Consider the following 15,709-nt stretch of genomic DNA (forward strand, 5'->3'; position numbering starts at 1 on the left):
CTGAAATTAAATTAACACACTACCACTACTTGGGATCATGTCAACAAGAGTAGATAAAACTCACAGCAGACTGTCAATCTACTTCTTGCAAGGACTTGCCGTCTTTGATGTGGTTCTTGGTGACGGTTTCTCCTCCAAAAACCCCATAATACTCAGTAACCGAAGTGGCCACATTTATCACAGCTCTTGGAATTCTGGCATTCTGCTCCATGTTCCCACAAAATAGATTTGTTGTGCATAGTGCCCCTGACACAGTCGATAAGCGATGGGGGATCGTTGTCAGGGAGGAAGTGATGAGGCTTAGGCATGAAGTGGTTCTCTCTTACTCCCCTCTACAGCTCTTATCTAGTATTGTTATGTAGAGGTGCTTAGTTCTCATGAGAGTTCAGGTGGTGTTATGTAGAGTTGCTAGGTTCTCATGGGAGTTCTGGTAAGCCCTGTTTCAACACAACCCATTGCAAGGGTCTTTAACTCAATTTGGCCTGGTGTAATCCTACCACAGGTGCTGGCTTCCCAAGGGGACATGCTCATCCTGTGTGTGTGTGTGTGTGTGTGTGTGTGTGTGTGTGTGTGTGTGTGTGTGTGTGTGTGTGTGTGTGTGTGTGTGTGTGTGTGTGTGTGTGTGTGTGTGTGTGTGTGTGTGTGTGTGTGTGTGTGTGTGTGTGTGTGTGTGTGTGTGTGTGTGAGCTTTAATAATATTTCTTCCCCATTTAAACTACCATTCAAAAGTTTGGGGTCACAGAGAAATGTCCTTGTTTATGAAAGAAAATCTATTTTTTTGTCCATTAAAGTAACATTAAATTGATCAGAAATAGAGTGTAGACATTGTTAATGTTGTAAATGACTATTTATGGCTGATTTTGAATGGAATATCTACATAGGCCCATTATCAGCAACCATCACCCCTGTGTTCCAATGGCATGTTGTGTTAGCTAAGCCAAGTTTATCATTTATAATTGATCATAAGAAAAACCCTTTTGCAATTATGTTAGCACAGCTGGTTTAAAGAAGCAATAAAACTGGCCTTCTTTAGACTAGTTGAGTATCTGGAGCATCAGCATTTGTGGGTTCGATTACAGGCTCAAAATGGCCAGAAACAAAGCACTTTCTTCTGAAACTTGTCAGTCTATTCTTGTTCTGAGAAATGAAGGCTATTCCATGTGAGAAATTGCCATGAAACTGAAGATCTCGTACAACGCTGTGTACTACTCCCTTCACAGAACAGTGCAAACTGGCTCTAACCAGAATAGAAAGAGGAGTGGGAGGCCCTGGTGCACAACTGAGCAAGAGGAGAAGTACATTAGAGTGTCCAGTTTGAGAAACAGACACCTTAAAAGTCCTCAACTGGCCTCGTCATTAAATAGTACCCGCAAAACACCCGTCTTAATGTCAACAGTGAAGAGGCGACTCAGGGATGCTGGCCTTCTAGACAAGTTTGGCAGATTACCTCTACGTTTCTCTCTACACCAACATTTTTTATCTCTACTGAACACACCCAACAGTTAATGCCCAAGGAGCAACAGCCTTATCACGCGCCCACACTGCCCCTTACTGTCCAGTCCCCACAATAGACTCAGTGTATTAGCTATGTGGTTACAGCAATCTGTTTTTAATAGACTCTCTCACTTTGGACATTGTGAAAATGTATCTGCCATTCAGCCAGTTCATCACAGGCTAGGGTTTCTCTCCCTTTGTGGCTTGGCATCTTTATAGAGGCGCTTATCACACAACTGATTTTTCTATTGGTTGTCGTCCAAGGAGAAGCTCTTGTGTGATTTTCTTGGAAAACGTAAGGAGATAACTGTGAGTAATGAGTAAACAACTGGCTCCATGAGGTGTGCTGACTGGTGGAAAGCACCTTGAGAATAAACACTGCGCTGTTTCGGTCCTTGGCAGATTTCCATCCTTTTCTCTGTTTATTTAAGAATTAATCATTAAAAGGGTAATCCGCAGTTGAAACAATAACCAAGCATAATCCCCGCCCCTGTTTCAGTAATACATTTAGCTGTGGGATTGGGCTGGAGAAATGTAACCACTCTCAAATTCATAGACAGAGCTATGGATGCAAGGACTGACCATCCATGATATCAAAATTACAGTTTTAACTTTGTCTTGAGGCTATAAAGTGTTTGTTTACATTACTTTGTTTACGAACATTGGAGTAATCAATACATTCATTAATCATTATTGTATAAGTCCAAAAATGGATGTAGCAACTGCAGATTGCCCCTTTAAGTGACTGTAGTATCTGTGGTCAGCAGGCTCTGTTTTCTCTGTAGCCATCTTCGTATGGTTTTAATGTGCATCATACTGTTGTGTCAACACATACAGGGAACCCAGTGTTAGGCCTCGACGTACGGGGAATTTAAGCGTTTATTTCTCACAGAGTAAACCGTGAAATTAGGTGCATGTGCATCAGTGTGCACATACAGTACCTGTGTGCTTGCTTGCGTGCATTCACGCATTCGTCTGTGCGTGTGTTCCCCTCAGACTTGCTCCAACCCATCCCTGAGCTGCCAGTCACCAGAGGCAGCAGGGCCATTATGTGTGAGTGTGTTCAGTGTGAAACTAGCTGTGAAGACGCGTGTGGCCCTCGGAGAGCCAACCTGACCCTGTGAGCCGTTTAGTCAAACTGCTTATCCTTCCATTTCAACACGCCATCTGATTTGTATTTCAGGGGAATGTCCACCTGCAGTATGATGGACCTTAGGGGTATGACACTCTCCACTTGATGACCTCATCAGTAAGAGACACATGTAACATAGCCTCCCTAGATCATCCCTTAGTCGTCACTGCTGGGTGGTGGTGCCTAATGGGAGTGTTAAGTGTTATCCATCTGACAAACATTGTTTGACCTAACACACCCCAGGCTTTATTCCACAACGGGGAAAGTATGTTTACTTGGATCACATAGTAGAAAGTAAAAAGCTGTTGGCTTGGTGAATCCCTCTTTCCCCTCCTTTCTTCTTAATGGTGTTTTTCAGGGGAACAGATGTGTTGACTGAGTCACATAAGGACTCTGCAGATGCTCTGGGTTGAGGAGTTGAAGCATTCGTGTCCTAGAGAATACATCACACACAGTAGGAGGGATATGATGTGGTGATCAATGTGTCCACATGAGGATTCATGTAGAGAGAGAGAGAGAAGATACAGGTAGAGAGACAGGGGGATACCTAGTTTGCTGTACAACTGAATGCCTTCAACTGAAATGTGTTTTCTGCACTTAACCCAACCCCTCTGAATCAGAAAGAGAGCGAGAGACAGATACAGTTACTTAGGAAAGTATTCAGACCCCTTGACTTTTCCAAATTTTGTTATGTTACAGCCTTATTCTAAAATGGATTAAATAAATAAAAATCTTCAGCAATCTACACAGAACACCCCCATAATAAAAAACAGAAATACCTTACTTACACAAGTATTCAGACCCGTTGCTATGAGACTCGAAATTAAGCTCAGGTGCGTACTGCCTCCATTGATCATCCTTGAGATGTTTCTACAACTTGATTGGAGTCCACCTGGGGTAAATTCAATTGATTGGACATGATTTGTAAAGGCACACAACTGTCAATAAAAGGTCCCACAGTTGACAGTGCATGTCACAGCAAAAATCAAGCCATGAGGTTGAATGAATTGTCGCTAGAGCTCCGAGACAGGATTGTGTTGAGGCACAGATTTCCGTAGCATTGAAGGCCATCAAGAACACAGTGCCCTCTATCATTCTTAAATTAAAGTAGTTTTGAACCACCAAGACTCTTCCTAGAGCTGGCCACCTGGCCAAACTGAGCAATCGGGGGAGAAGGGCCTTGGTCAGGGAGGTGACCAAGAACCTGATGGTAACTCTGGCAGAGCTGCAGAGTTACACTGTGGAGATGGGAGAAACTTCCAGAAGGACAACCATCTCTGCAGCACTCCAGCAATTAGGCCTTTATGATAGAGTGGCCAGACGGAAGCCACTCCTCAGTAAAACGCTCATGACAGCCCGCTTGGAGTTTGCATAAAGTCACCTAAAGACTCTCAGACCATGAGAAACAAGATTGTCTGGTCTGACGAAACTAATATTGAACTCTTTGGCCTGAATGCCAAGTGTCACGTCTGGAAGAAACCTGGCACCATCGCTACGGTGAAACATGGTGATGTCAGCATCATGCTGTGGGGATATTTTTCAGCGGCAGGGACTGGGAGTCTAGTCAGGATCGAAGAAAGATGAACGGAGCAAAGTACAGCGAGATCCTTGATGAAAGCCTGCTCCAGAGCGCTCCGGTTCACCTTCCAACAGAACAACGACCCTAAGCACACAGCCAAGACAACACAGGAGTGGCTTCAGGACAAGGCTCTGAATGTCCTTGAGTGGCCCAGCCAGAGCCCAGACTTTGAACCCGATCCAACATTTTTATTTTATTTTTTATTATTCTTTATTATAACCTCACAAAATGTTCTAAAAACCTGTTTTTGCTTTGTCATTATGGGGTGTTGTGTGTAGATTGATTTGAACAAAAACATAATTTAATCATTTTTAGAATAAGGCTGTAAATTAACAAAATGTGGGAAAAGTCAAGGGGTCTGAATACTTTCCGAAGGTGCCGTATATCTTGGCATCACTGACAGACTTTACCGTTATGATCATGTTTTCTCCTATCTGTTAAATAGGCCTATGATTGATGCGTAATCAACTAAGGTATGCATATAGCTCTAGGCCTTTGCTTTTACTGTTCCTGATCCCACTGATATATATGTGAGAGACATAGTGTATGTCCATATTCACAAAGCTCAACTTCAGCCCGGCCTTCGTGATTCCCTCCCAATACAGCCGACTTGTAGTTTACCCAGGAAATCCTTGTCTGGTTAGGGTGCCAGAGAGAGGTTATCTAGCAAACATCTGCTCTTTGTCCTGAACATTGGCTTTGGTTCTCCTGCAGTGTGTTCAGTCTCATAGTCCAGACATGGAGTTCAGACTTGGAATCAGCATGGAACCCTAAACACATCATGATTAGATAAGAGGCTTTCTCTTTATCACATTCAAGTCATTGCTTTACAGCTTTGCGGTGACTCTCAAGGACACTTCCGCATGCTGATTATACAGAACAGTAAATGTGTTCATTGATCCTGTCACGTTCTGACCTTTATTTCCTTTGTTTTGTATTTATTTAGTATGGTCAGGGCGTGAGTTGGGTGGGCAGTCTATGTTTGATTTTCTATGATTTGGGGTTATCTATGTTTTGGCCTAGTATGGTTCTCAATCAGAGGCAGGTGTCATTAGTTGTCTCTGATTGAGAATCATACTTAGGTAGCCTGGGTGTCACTGTGTGTTTGTGGGTGATTGCTCCTGTCTTTGTGTTTGCACCAGATGGGACTGTTTTAGGTTTTCTCACATTTGTTGTTTTTGTTAGTTATCTCATGTGTAGTTTCTTTATAAATTAAAGAATATGAATAACCACCACGCTGCGCTTTGGTCCGCCTCTCCTTCAGATGAAGAAAACCATTACAGATCCGGACCAGTATATGGCTTGAAGCGTGGAGTCCTGACCCAGTGACGGCTCCATAAATAAGTCCATGAGTTATTAACGCTGTCGATACTGCCTGATATGGATCCATTCATCTAGAAATACCGAGAATCAAATCTCACTGTTACTCCTTACTAAACGCAGACTCACAGTAATAACAGGTTCTAGTGTTCATGACTCAACACACACCATGCAGGGAACCTCTCATACATTTGCAGATGCAGCAATGGAAGAAGTGACCGCTGGCGCAGCGCCGGACACATGGCAGATGAACCTTGGTCCTCTCTGGGGCTGTAATGAGGAAGAGGGCCCATAGCGTGCTGGAAGAATATGAACCACAGGTTAATGTTGACAGAATCAATCAGAGCCTAAGTAGAGTTACCTAAGCCTGTCCCGCCCGGGTCCCCAGGTCATCCATTCACGTAATTAGCAAAGTACTATTCATCTACAGAGGGAGAGGGGCTTGGATACAGCTCCCTCAGCGCTCTGAGGCTGGGCCAATTAAATAGCTGTTATTAATACAGCCATGTACACACACACGCACACAACCACACACACACACCTCTGGGATTAGAGCACAGGGGTGGGCATCCCATCGTACATCCCCTGTGGATTGGGCCATATTGATCTGGCCTGAAGTCATCCCATTTAAAACATGAGGGACTCAATAGGTCGGTCACACTGTTAGAGTAATATAACCGACTGGTACTGTTAGGTCAGAGACCTGGGTGCAATTCAATTGTTGGACGTGGTAGTAAGAAAAGGAGCAGCTTCAAGCAGCATACTCAAAATATGCCTCTTCAAATGAGTGAAAGTGAATGGGAAGACTAGGGGGAAAGGATGGCTTGATTCAAAGCAAAAAAAGCTCCCAGCACACTGCGCTTTCATAGTGTCACTTGTTTATTTTGTGCCAACGTTTCGACCTCACACCCGTAGCTTGTGGTGGGAGAACAGTCTGTGAGTGTGAGGGTGTTTCTTGTTTGTTTTCTATTTACCCAATATGTATGTCTTATCGTCACCTTGCTCCCAGCCTTGCCTCATGTTGTCCACATGTGTTTGCAATCCAGCCTGGTGACTGCATGATGATGAGCATGTTTCTTACGATGCAGAGCTGGCCTTAACACTTCAGCAACCCTCCCTCAGAGAATGAGCTCATATCTGAACGTCCAACATAAAGAACCAAACAAGCAATCTGTAAGTGATTCCAGGATATGGTCAGGAAGATATTGCAATCAGCGGGCTATACGGAAAGTCTAAGATCGTCAAGATGTACTGGTAAGAACGCTTTTGGAAATTGTGAAAAGTTGCAAGTTGTCTAGCGATTTACAGTATATCCGGTTTAATTGGTCACTTATCTCTTCAATTAGCTGTATCTGCATGTTCAGCGGCTTTCAGTGGAGGGTTTCTGGTTACTAAGCTATTTTTTAAATGCCCAGAATAAAATAGTTATAGGGCCGTTTTTCTTTCACTTATCCGAAATATGAGTTTAGGCTAAGGCAATGCCTTTCTAATTCAAAAAGTTAAGACTGGAATATGTTAAGCCTAATCTGAAAAGACTAAACAATGGATAGACAAGAGAACTCACTTCCTGTTCAAAATGCAGAGAAACCTATCCACCCACCAATAATACAGTTATTGATTAACATGTCTGAGGCTCTCTTTGCTGCTGATTGGTCTGGTCTGAGGGGACCTCCTGATTGAATTGTGGACCCAACATAAATAATGGTCTGCTGGCATAGACCAAAAGAGCTTCTGGAATGAAACTGGTAAGCGGAAATCAAGTGTCACTTTTCTCCTCTTTGGATTAATGCACTCACTGCAGTTCCTTTTGACACGAGGAGGCGTGCAATCCTAGCATAGCCTTCGCCTGTTAAAAAACCCATTCATCAACAAAATAACAATGAGGCTGATATCAGGCCTTTAAAATGAATTAAAACGAATTGAATTCCACTGTGTTGATGACAGAATGCATTCAGTTCCTGATTTAGGGCTGTGATTGGTCATGCACGCCTGTTGACCCCTGACCCCAGGAAGCATATAAAACAGCAGGATGTTTGCACAAGGACAATTCATAAGTGCTGCGAGACACAGTGGCCAATGTCCCCTCCCTTCCCTTCTTTGTACTAGCCTGCCAGTCCACTCTAATCAGACAAATTTGTCTTTGTTTCTACCTAATTTATACAGCATGTGGAGGGAGGGACCACAATACACAGGACCCCTGCCTGCAGTTACTCATGGAGAATGAAGTCACCAGGTAAAATGAAAATGTATAGCTTCATTGATCATGTGATTTCTAGATAAAACACTCTGTCCTTGGTGAAGGGAAAGCATGGCCACAATGCAATTGAATTTGTTTTGATTAGGGAGTGGGTTACATTTTGTCATGTTTGGCTAGATATTAGAGGTTAAAAGCATTATTCCTGGTGACTGGCTTCTGTGCATCCATAGCAGTCTGATGGTTGGAAATGGATGGCAGTTGGAGTTGTAAGCTCTGGGATAGCCTGACCCTTGTTGATTTATGTTGCCTATCCTAAGAGGTTTACCTTATCTAATGCAGCGTTTTTTTTCTTGAACTTTGAACTTTCTATGAAACTCAAACAGCTTTGGTTGAGTTGAAAGTCAGGTTGAACTCAACATTTATTTATATATTTGGATTCATTTGCTATCTAGATAGACATTTCAAACAACGTTGAGGTTGTTCATCTGTGGGCCATTCAGGTCTCCATCCGTATTGTTTTTGGGGAATATGAGGCGTTTACATGTTCCAAGATGGATTGCACTGTTTTTCCCTTGCTCTGAGACTTTGTGTACATTATACCTTATTGTTACCATTTACGTAGCGAAAGGCTTGGACTTCTACATACACAAACTGGGCTTAGACTTTGGGCTGCCAGACAGACCACTGACAGCTATTCTGTGTTGAATGAGTAGAGATGAACAGTGGAAGCAGATGTGGAGAGAATGCCTGATTCACTATTTCCTCAGTGGTCAAAAAAGGTAATTCCTCTGACACTTGGATTGTGACGGAGAGCATGACCATTCCCAGTTGACATGATCTGCTCAGGGAAGAATGGCCCTAGATTACTGCTTGGCATCCGCTGCTTTGAGCAGAACGACTACTGACCGATTTGCCACCGCCGTGAGCCGATTGAAGAAGGAATGTCCCGTTGAGAATTGTTCTACATTGACACAAACTGATAACAAATTCCGGCAGACGATCCCAATGAACAGCTGAAGATCCTGGTGATGATCCACATGATACAAGATGACAGTCAAATTACAGGAGTCTAGATGCAGAACTAAAAACACCCTAAAGGAACCTTCTGCCTTCACCCCCATGTTAAACTGTCAGCTACAGCCAAGTAGATTATGATGGATCGGTCTGTGTGGAATGTTGTTTTCTAAAGGTTCTCTAGGCTCTGATTGGTTCTCTAGTAACTCATCAGCATCTGTCTTTAGGGATGTCAAAGTAATCAGAGGTATTATCAAAAGCTTTTGACCCGCCAACTAAATCATTAGCATATTGCTGATAGGAGAATCTAGTCTACATTGAGGTTAAAGCAACAATCCCCTTTACAAAGATGGACAGCTGCTTTTAATTCCAGATTTTCAGCTTCCAACTTACCGGGCGTGTCGGCACGAATACGGCTGCATTCTTTCCGAGGCTTCGGTTGTGTGTTTTTAAACTAGTATCCATCTATAACCTCTCTGAGTAGGAAGAGTTAACAAGTCCATCACCTGTCAAAAGGAAGGTCAAACTACGTCCTGTGTGTGCACTTGTTTTCTGTCCCAGTAGAAACTGTCAGCGGGGCCACATGACTTTGAGACAGGAGTCGCGTTTTGTGCTCCATGTTAGATCCTGGGAACTGATACACTCTGGATTGAAGGAGAGTGTTTTCAGGTGTTATTCCTATTCCAGGAGTATGAGCTCAGCTGGCTGTTCTGATCAGTAGAACTCTCCATCAGTACTAGAACTCTTCATCAGTAGTGCTTGTTGGCTGATGGGAGATGAGGAGAAATAAATGAACACAATATCAGTGATGTGAAATGAGGGATGAAATGTAATCAAATCCAGTAGAAGGCAGAAGTCATTGTAATGAAATTGAATGGTGCTTTATGGGAGGGTAATGGCCCATGTACTTGACAAGCATAGAGGAAGCTATGATAATGGAAGAGAATGAGAAGCACTGTACTATAGCTCTGGTCATGAGGTGAAACCTACTGTGGGATCTGCCTATCGGTCAGTCTTTCCGCTCTCATCATTTGAATAACTTATTTAGTAGCTGATAACTTCCGCTGAGTAATGCTACACAGATGTCTGTGGTTCTCAATGTGAATGGAGCACGTTGAGTAGCTGAAACATGGACAGAAAGAAATAGACTCATCCATTCACTATTATGAATCATTGGAGGAGGCAATTATAGTGTGCATGGGCCATTGTTCCTTTAAATTGGACCTTTTCCTGATAACTGTTCACATCATGACATAAGGTAACATACATCTGTACTAGACCCATTGTCACCCTCCCTCCAAAATCCATAAATCGAAATGATATGCCATAGATCCCTGGATAGGAAGGTCTGAAGTATCTCTGCTAGTAACTGTACCTGTAACTGTTCCCTTTATCACAGACAATGGCTAGACGAAACTATAGGAAGTGGTATACATTTTCTACCTCAACTCCAATACGCTTTTCCTATTGAAGTTAATGCCTGAGCTAGAGAGAGAGAACCTGCGATGGCACATATGATGTTATTGTACTGTACCCCTTGCTGAGGTGTCTAGCACTGTGACAGACAATATTGTTCAGTGGCAGGGGGTGAGGGGTGGGGTTCTCCATACAGTTCACTCTGATGTATACCAGACCTGGGTTCAGATACTATTTGAAATCTTTCAAATTCTTTAAGTGCTTGCTCTAGCCTGCCTGGAGTGACAGATGGTCAGGGTTTGCACTGTTGCGACTACTCTATTGGCCAGGAAAGCTAATTCAAGCCTAGCGGAAGTATTTACAAATTATTTCAAGTAGTGTTTGAACCCAGGTGTGGTGTATACATGTCATAAACAACAGGAAGGCCTCATACAGAGCCAGTCTAGGTCACAGACAACAGACGGAGCAGTTGAGATTAAGGTTGACTTGTACAGTGCACTTTAGGGAAGGAAGAAGGAGATAGTATAACCGTTGATAGATTATGGGATCAAACTCTGGCCCTTCCTGCGGGACTTTCTGGGAGCTGGTACGTATGAGACTGTGTTGGCAGAACTAATGTTGAGAAGCAGCGCTATTATTAGACATGTCTGTCTTTCCTCGCGCCCTGGCTGCCTTAGTCTTCATTGGGCGACCTCGAAGGTATGCGATAGGATCAGGTATGGCGATATTATGAACAGTGTATGGGTTTGAATTTGGTTTGTGGGATTCATGTAGTCTGGGGTCAAACAGACGTCAGCCAGAAGCTAGTTGAGAAGCAATCGTTCATTTTGACACAGACTCGCTCTTATGAGTCTGTCTGGGTATTATGAGTCACTTAGTTAATTGAGTTCCTCCTCTCATTTCTCTATAGGCTGTTATTTCTGGACCTTCCGTCCAGCCTCCACTGTGAGACCACAGGATGTCCTTTAGATATGGAAATGCCCCCGTTTATAGAAAGTCTCCCTCTGTTTCCTTTCTCAAATGCCAAGGCATTCCACATTAGACTGAAGAAGTAGTCTCGGCTGCGCTGATTCTGCCAGAACTGCAACTGTACTACAGTAATGGAATTCTTCAACACGGTCTGAGGGGAACGCTTTAAAAGACGAGTGTCTGAGGAGATCTACCTCAAGCTGTTTCAACACCGACTGTGACTCCGGCTGAATTCCTCCTCTCTCTCCGTCCAGGGTAGCTAAGGCCAGTCTATTAATCAGATCAAAGTCCCCCCTCTCGCTGCCTGGTAGGTTATTACTGACCCCACTATTCACGTTTTCTGCTGTTGTTATTGCAGTCTTTCATGGCTAAGTGGCAGCGGCGGCCTCAACTATGTGCTGTGTGGACAGATGGAGGGAGAGATATGCAAAACCAGAGCAGCTGCACCAACAGAGAAAACAATATGTCCTTATTATACCTCTCATAACACGCAAATCAATCCATCATTAGCTCATTCAGGCATCCACCACTCACGCTCCTGCCTCGTTATCACGCCCGTCATTCCCATGGTAATTGAGGAGAGGGTTTGCAATAAGCTTCAGACCGCTGATTAGGATGTCGTGTGCAATTTGGGTAGTGTTTGTCAGCGATACATAGGCTGTCTGAAATGGCATGCTATTCCCTATACACTGAGTGTACAAAACATTAAGAACACCTTCCTAATATTGAGTTTCACCCCCTTTTTGCCCTCAGATCAGCCTCAAGTTGTCGGGGAATGGACTCTACAAGGTGTCAAACGTTCCACATGTTGACTTAAATGCTTCCCACAGTTGGGTCAAGTTGGCTTGGATGTCTTTTTGTCTTGCCCATTGCTCAACATCTCCAGACTTAAAAATCTCCTCCCCTTCATCTACACTGATTGAAGTGCATTTAACAAGCGACATCAATAAGGGATCATAGCTTTCACAGTTGTTCCTAATGTTTTGAACACTCAGTGTATAGTGCACTACTTTTGACCAGAGCGCTATGGAGTGCTTGTACTCCAGCTGGTGTTGGATACACAGTGGGGGAGCAGGACAAGGTCAGCTCTCTGCCTCACATCTTTTATCATCTCCAATTAGTTGTTAATTGTAGCAAATTTGTTAGAGCCTGTAGCTATGATAATGACATTCCACCTGTACTGTTTCACCAGACAGTACTCACACAGTAGGAACCAATTGGAGGTTTCATTGGCTCAGTGGGTTAGAGCATGATGCTGGCAACACCAGGGTTGTGTGTTCAATTCCCGCACAGGCCACTGAATACAGCTCTATTAGTCACTTTCACATCTGTTAAATGATGCGAAGCTCAAGGCAAATGTCCAAAGAACTTGATTTGTGTTAAGAATAAGACCAAACTTGAAGGGATGAATATTCCTTGCTCAGCCTGATAGGTTGTCCATGTAGTCTCTGATGAGAGTTTTTGTTGTATTACACTATGAACTCTCTGGTATAGAATCACATGCCATGAAAGCAGATGTGTGTGACGGAATATTTTGGCTTCGAGTGGAACCACCCGTAACCCTAGCAATCGCTCAATGTATTTAACTTCGGTGTGGCAACAAAAAACACGTGTGTGTGTGTGTGTGTGTGCGTGCGTGGCCGCTTGTGAAACAAAGATACAGTCATAAGTACAGGTGGACAGTCCAGATTGCGTGATGAATTCTATCAACTGAAAGATTTATTTATCCTCCCAACAAGACGTTTTTGGAAAACTCCAAATGAAGCATACCAATGTTTTATCATCTCTGACCTCTCTACACAGAGCGGACATGTTTTACATGACACCACAGAGAATGCATCCTGTTCTCAGTTTGAGAGAGTTGCAGCTACCTACATCGTTTACAGTGTCAGAGGGCTGTTACTCAGAAACGTTAAGGTTAATTTCCCTCCTCTCGTCCTCTATAATAATGTATCTCAGTTCTGTGTGTAAATGAAGATAGTTGCAGCCCATCCTTTCTGTCTGAGGCTGACGTGCTCTCAGCTTCATCACAGCCATTAGTAATTTACTGCTCCTTCCTCCTCGCCTCTGTAGAGGGGCTAGTTAAAGAGGAGACCCGTCTGCCTCTATTCTCTCTGGGTGAAGAGAAGAGGCTTTACGGCCCCATGAAATGGTCTCTCCCACTCTGCTGCTCCGTATCCTGACAGTTTAATTGGAGAGGCATAAATCAGCCCATCTGTCAGAGAGAGGGGTAATTATTTCCCTGTGTCTCCGCTACCAGCTTTACCGCCCTCTCCTCCTCCCTTAAATAGACATGTAGGAGCACACCCACACGTAGTAGTAGTAAATACACACACACACTCAATTAAATTGGTCTTAATATTGTGTTGCAATGTATTTTTTGAGTTAGTTTCAGAAAACACATTTGGAATGCATTTTTTTTGTTTATTGTATATTGAAAATGCATTGAACTATAACACATTGACAAATATGTATTTTCAATGGGGCGGTTTGCACCAAGCTCTCAAACTCTGTGAAAACTCAACCTCAAAGCTGTTCAAATGGAAAAGTGTCAATCCTGCTTGCTTGCCTTCACACATAAACTGACAGGAATTCAAGTCATTCCAAGAGCAACACAAATGTGCCCGTTCATGGAAACATAACCTGGGTAGAGTGTACAATACCTCACAGCTCTCTAGAGCACACTGGAAATATGGAGCACAATGGCATGTGGCTACTATGTGGTGGAACACATCTTATGTATTTAAGTATGTGCCAGGCCTTTGAACAATGTGGTTTTTGTTTTGTCACTTTTCACTGGGCTTAAGAGAGGTACAAATGAGGAGATACCATTACATATCTCATCCTGAGGTTCCTTCTCAACTCAATAGTGGAAAATAAAGTACATTCTCCCTCTTTTCAGAACCCCCTTAATTGTAACCCCCAAAGCTGACTCGGCACAACAGGGCTGTGTTCATTAGGCACCAAATGGAATAAAATGCACTGAAACAAGGAGAGATTACCTGGACTTGTCTAATGAGAAACGGTAATCTTCATATTATGTTGCAAAACGTTTGAATATGACCTAGGACTCCAATGACCCCTTCAAACATGAAGTGTGTTTGGTGGGTGTGTTTTTAGGTGACTCTGAAAGTGATATGGTTCTGGTCTTAGAGAGGACATACCACTCAGACCATGAGTCATACGCTCCCAGAGGCAACCCTACTATAGTAGATCTCTCAGGGATGCACTAACCTGCCCTGTAAGTTATAATTTAGGCTTCTGGCAATACCTTAGTAAAGGCAATGGAATAATAAAGTGTTTTATATATAATATATATTAGAATGGAGAGCCAGGCAATAAAAGAAATCACACAAGTGGAGGAAATGAATAGTTTAGGAATATTTGTATGACTGCCATAGTAACTTCTGCCATAGTAACTTCTGCCATAGTAACTTCTGCCATAGTAACTTCTGCCATAGTAACTTCTGCCATAGTAACTTCTGCCATAGTAACTTCCATAGGATATCAAATTATCATCAGAATTCAAATAATGTCTAACAACCTATTTTAATATCTCAGCATTAAGAAAACATGTCCCACGACTAACTCAATATCTGGGCTATAACATTTTACGACACTACTATGAAATATTTAATTAGATGTTTTTGAAACTGTCTCCAGCCCATGTTAGATGGGATTTCATTATTTGGAAACATTCAACAGGAATAATATTTAATATTGGGTTGGTGTGTAGATAGTGAAGGAGGAAGGGTCTGTGTTGATTTTAATCTACTGCTGAAGGGCAATATGACAATGTGTTGTGAGTGTCCCTAGGTAAACTGTTCAAGGCTCTGTTGGACATAAATGATTGTTACTGGCTTAGTCTCTCTCATATTCTCCTGCTTTCTCCCTGGTTACCTCTGTCTTATGTGAGGTAAGAGTCCTCTGCCTGCCTGCCTGCTTGCGTGAGGTAGGAGTCCTCTGCCTGCCTGCCTGCTTGCGTGAGGTAGGAGTCCTCTGCCTGCCTGCCTGCTTGCGTGAGGTAGGAGTCCTCAGCCTGCCTGTGTGAGGTAGGAGTCCTAGTACTGGGAGGGATTGGGTGATCGGTTTGCTGTCTCGTTAGCTGACAGAGGGGGAGAGAGAAAGAGAAGCGAGGAGGGGGGGACTTCAGTAGAGTATGTAATAGGAAACCAGCCTTTTCTCTCTCTCCTCCTCTCTCTACCCTTCCTTCTCATCTCTTTCACTCATCAAGTCTGTCCTGCAGGCGGTTGGATGTAATAGCAGCAGCGCTCTCTTCTCTGCCTTCTTTCTGGGTTAGTCACCAGGGAACCGTCTCAGTGGTACTTAAGTGCTTGACGGGGATAAGGACTGGGTCAACACAGGAACAATCAGGGAACCAGGGCTTTGGGATCGAGACAGAGCAGGAGAGGAGCCTTATAAGGTGGGTCCTAGGCTGGGACAGGGGTGTGTGGACAGTCAATCTTTGTGACAGGGATCACTCACCGGGGCCGTGAAAGAGAGGCGGTAGTGGGAGAGGGCTGCGTGGACTCGGGCTAACAGGTGCAGGGTCCCACTGGTAGACAGACGGAAAAGGAATCAGAACGGC

At 43.5% G+C, this 15,709-nt stretch overlaps 1 protein-coding gene across 2 annotated transcripts in view; it reads left to right on the forward strand.

Moving 5' to 3' along the window:
• Positions 1-7,570: 7,570 nt before the first annotated feature.
• The window catches only part of LOC109896615 (semaphorin-3C-like), a 55,551-nt gene continuing 47,412 nt past the window's right edge, over positions 7,571-15,709 (forward strand). The window contains exon 1 of one of the 2 annotated variants that reach the window (XM_020490897.2): positions 7,571-7,758. The gene's annotated coding sequence lies outside the window, so the exon portion shown is untranslated. Of the gene's footprint in view, positions 7,759-15,345; positions 15,545-15,709 lie in introns of those variants that run through there. The other variant, XM_031831548.1, reaches the window with a different exon arrangement.

Source organism: Oncorhynchus kisutch, linkage group LG9 (genome assembly GCF_002021735.2).
Source record: "Oncorhynchus kisutch isolate 150728-3 linkage group LG9, Okis_V2, whole genome shotgun sequence".
Lineage (NCBI taxonomy): Eukaryota > Metazoa > Chordata > Actinopteri > Salmoniformes > Salmonidae > Oncorhynchus > Oncorhynchus kisutch.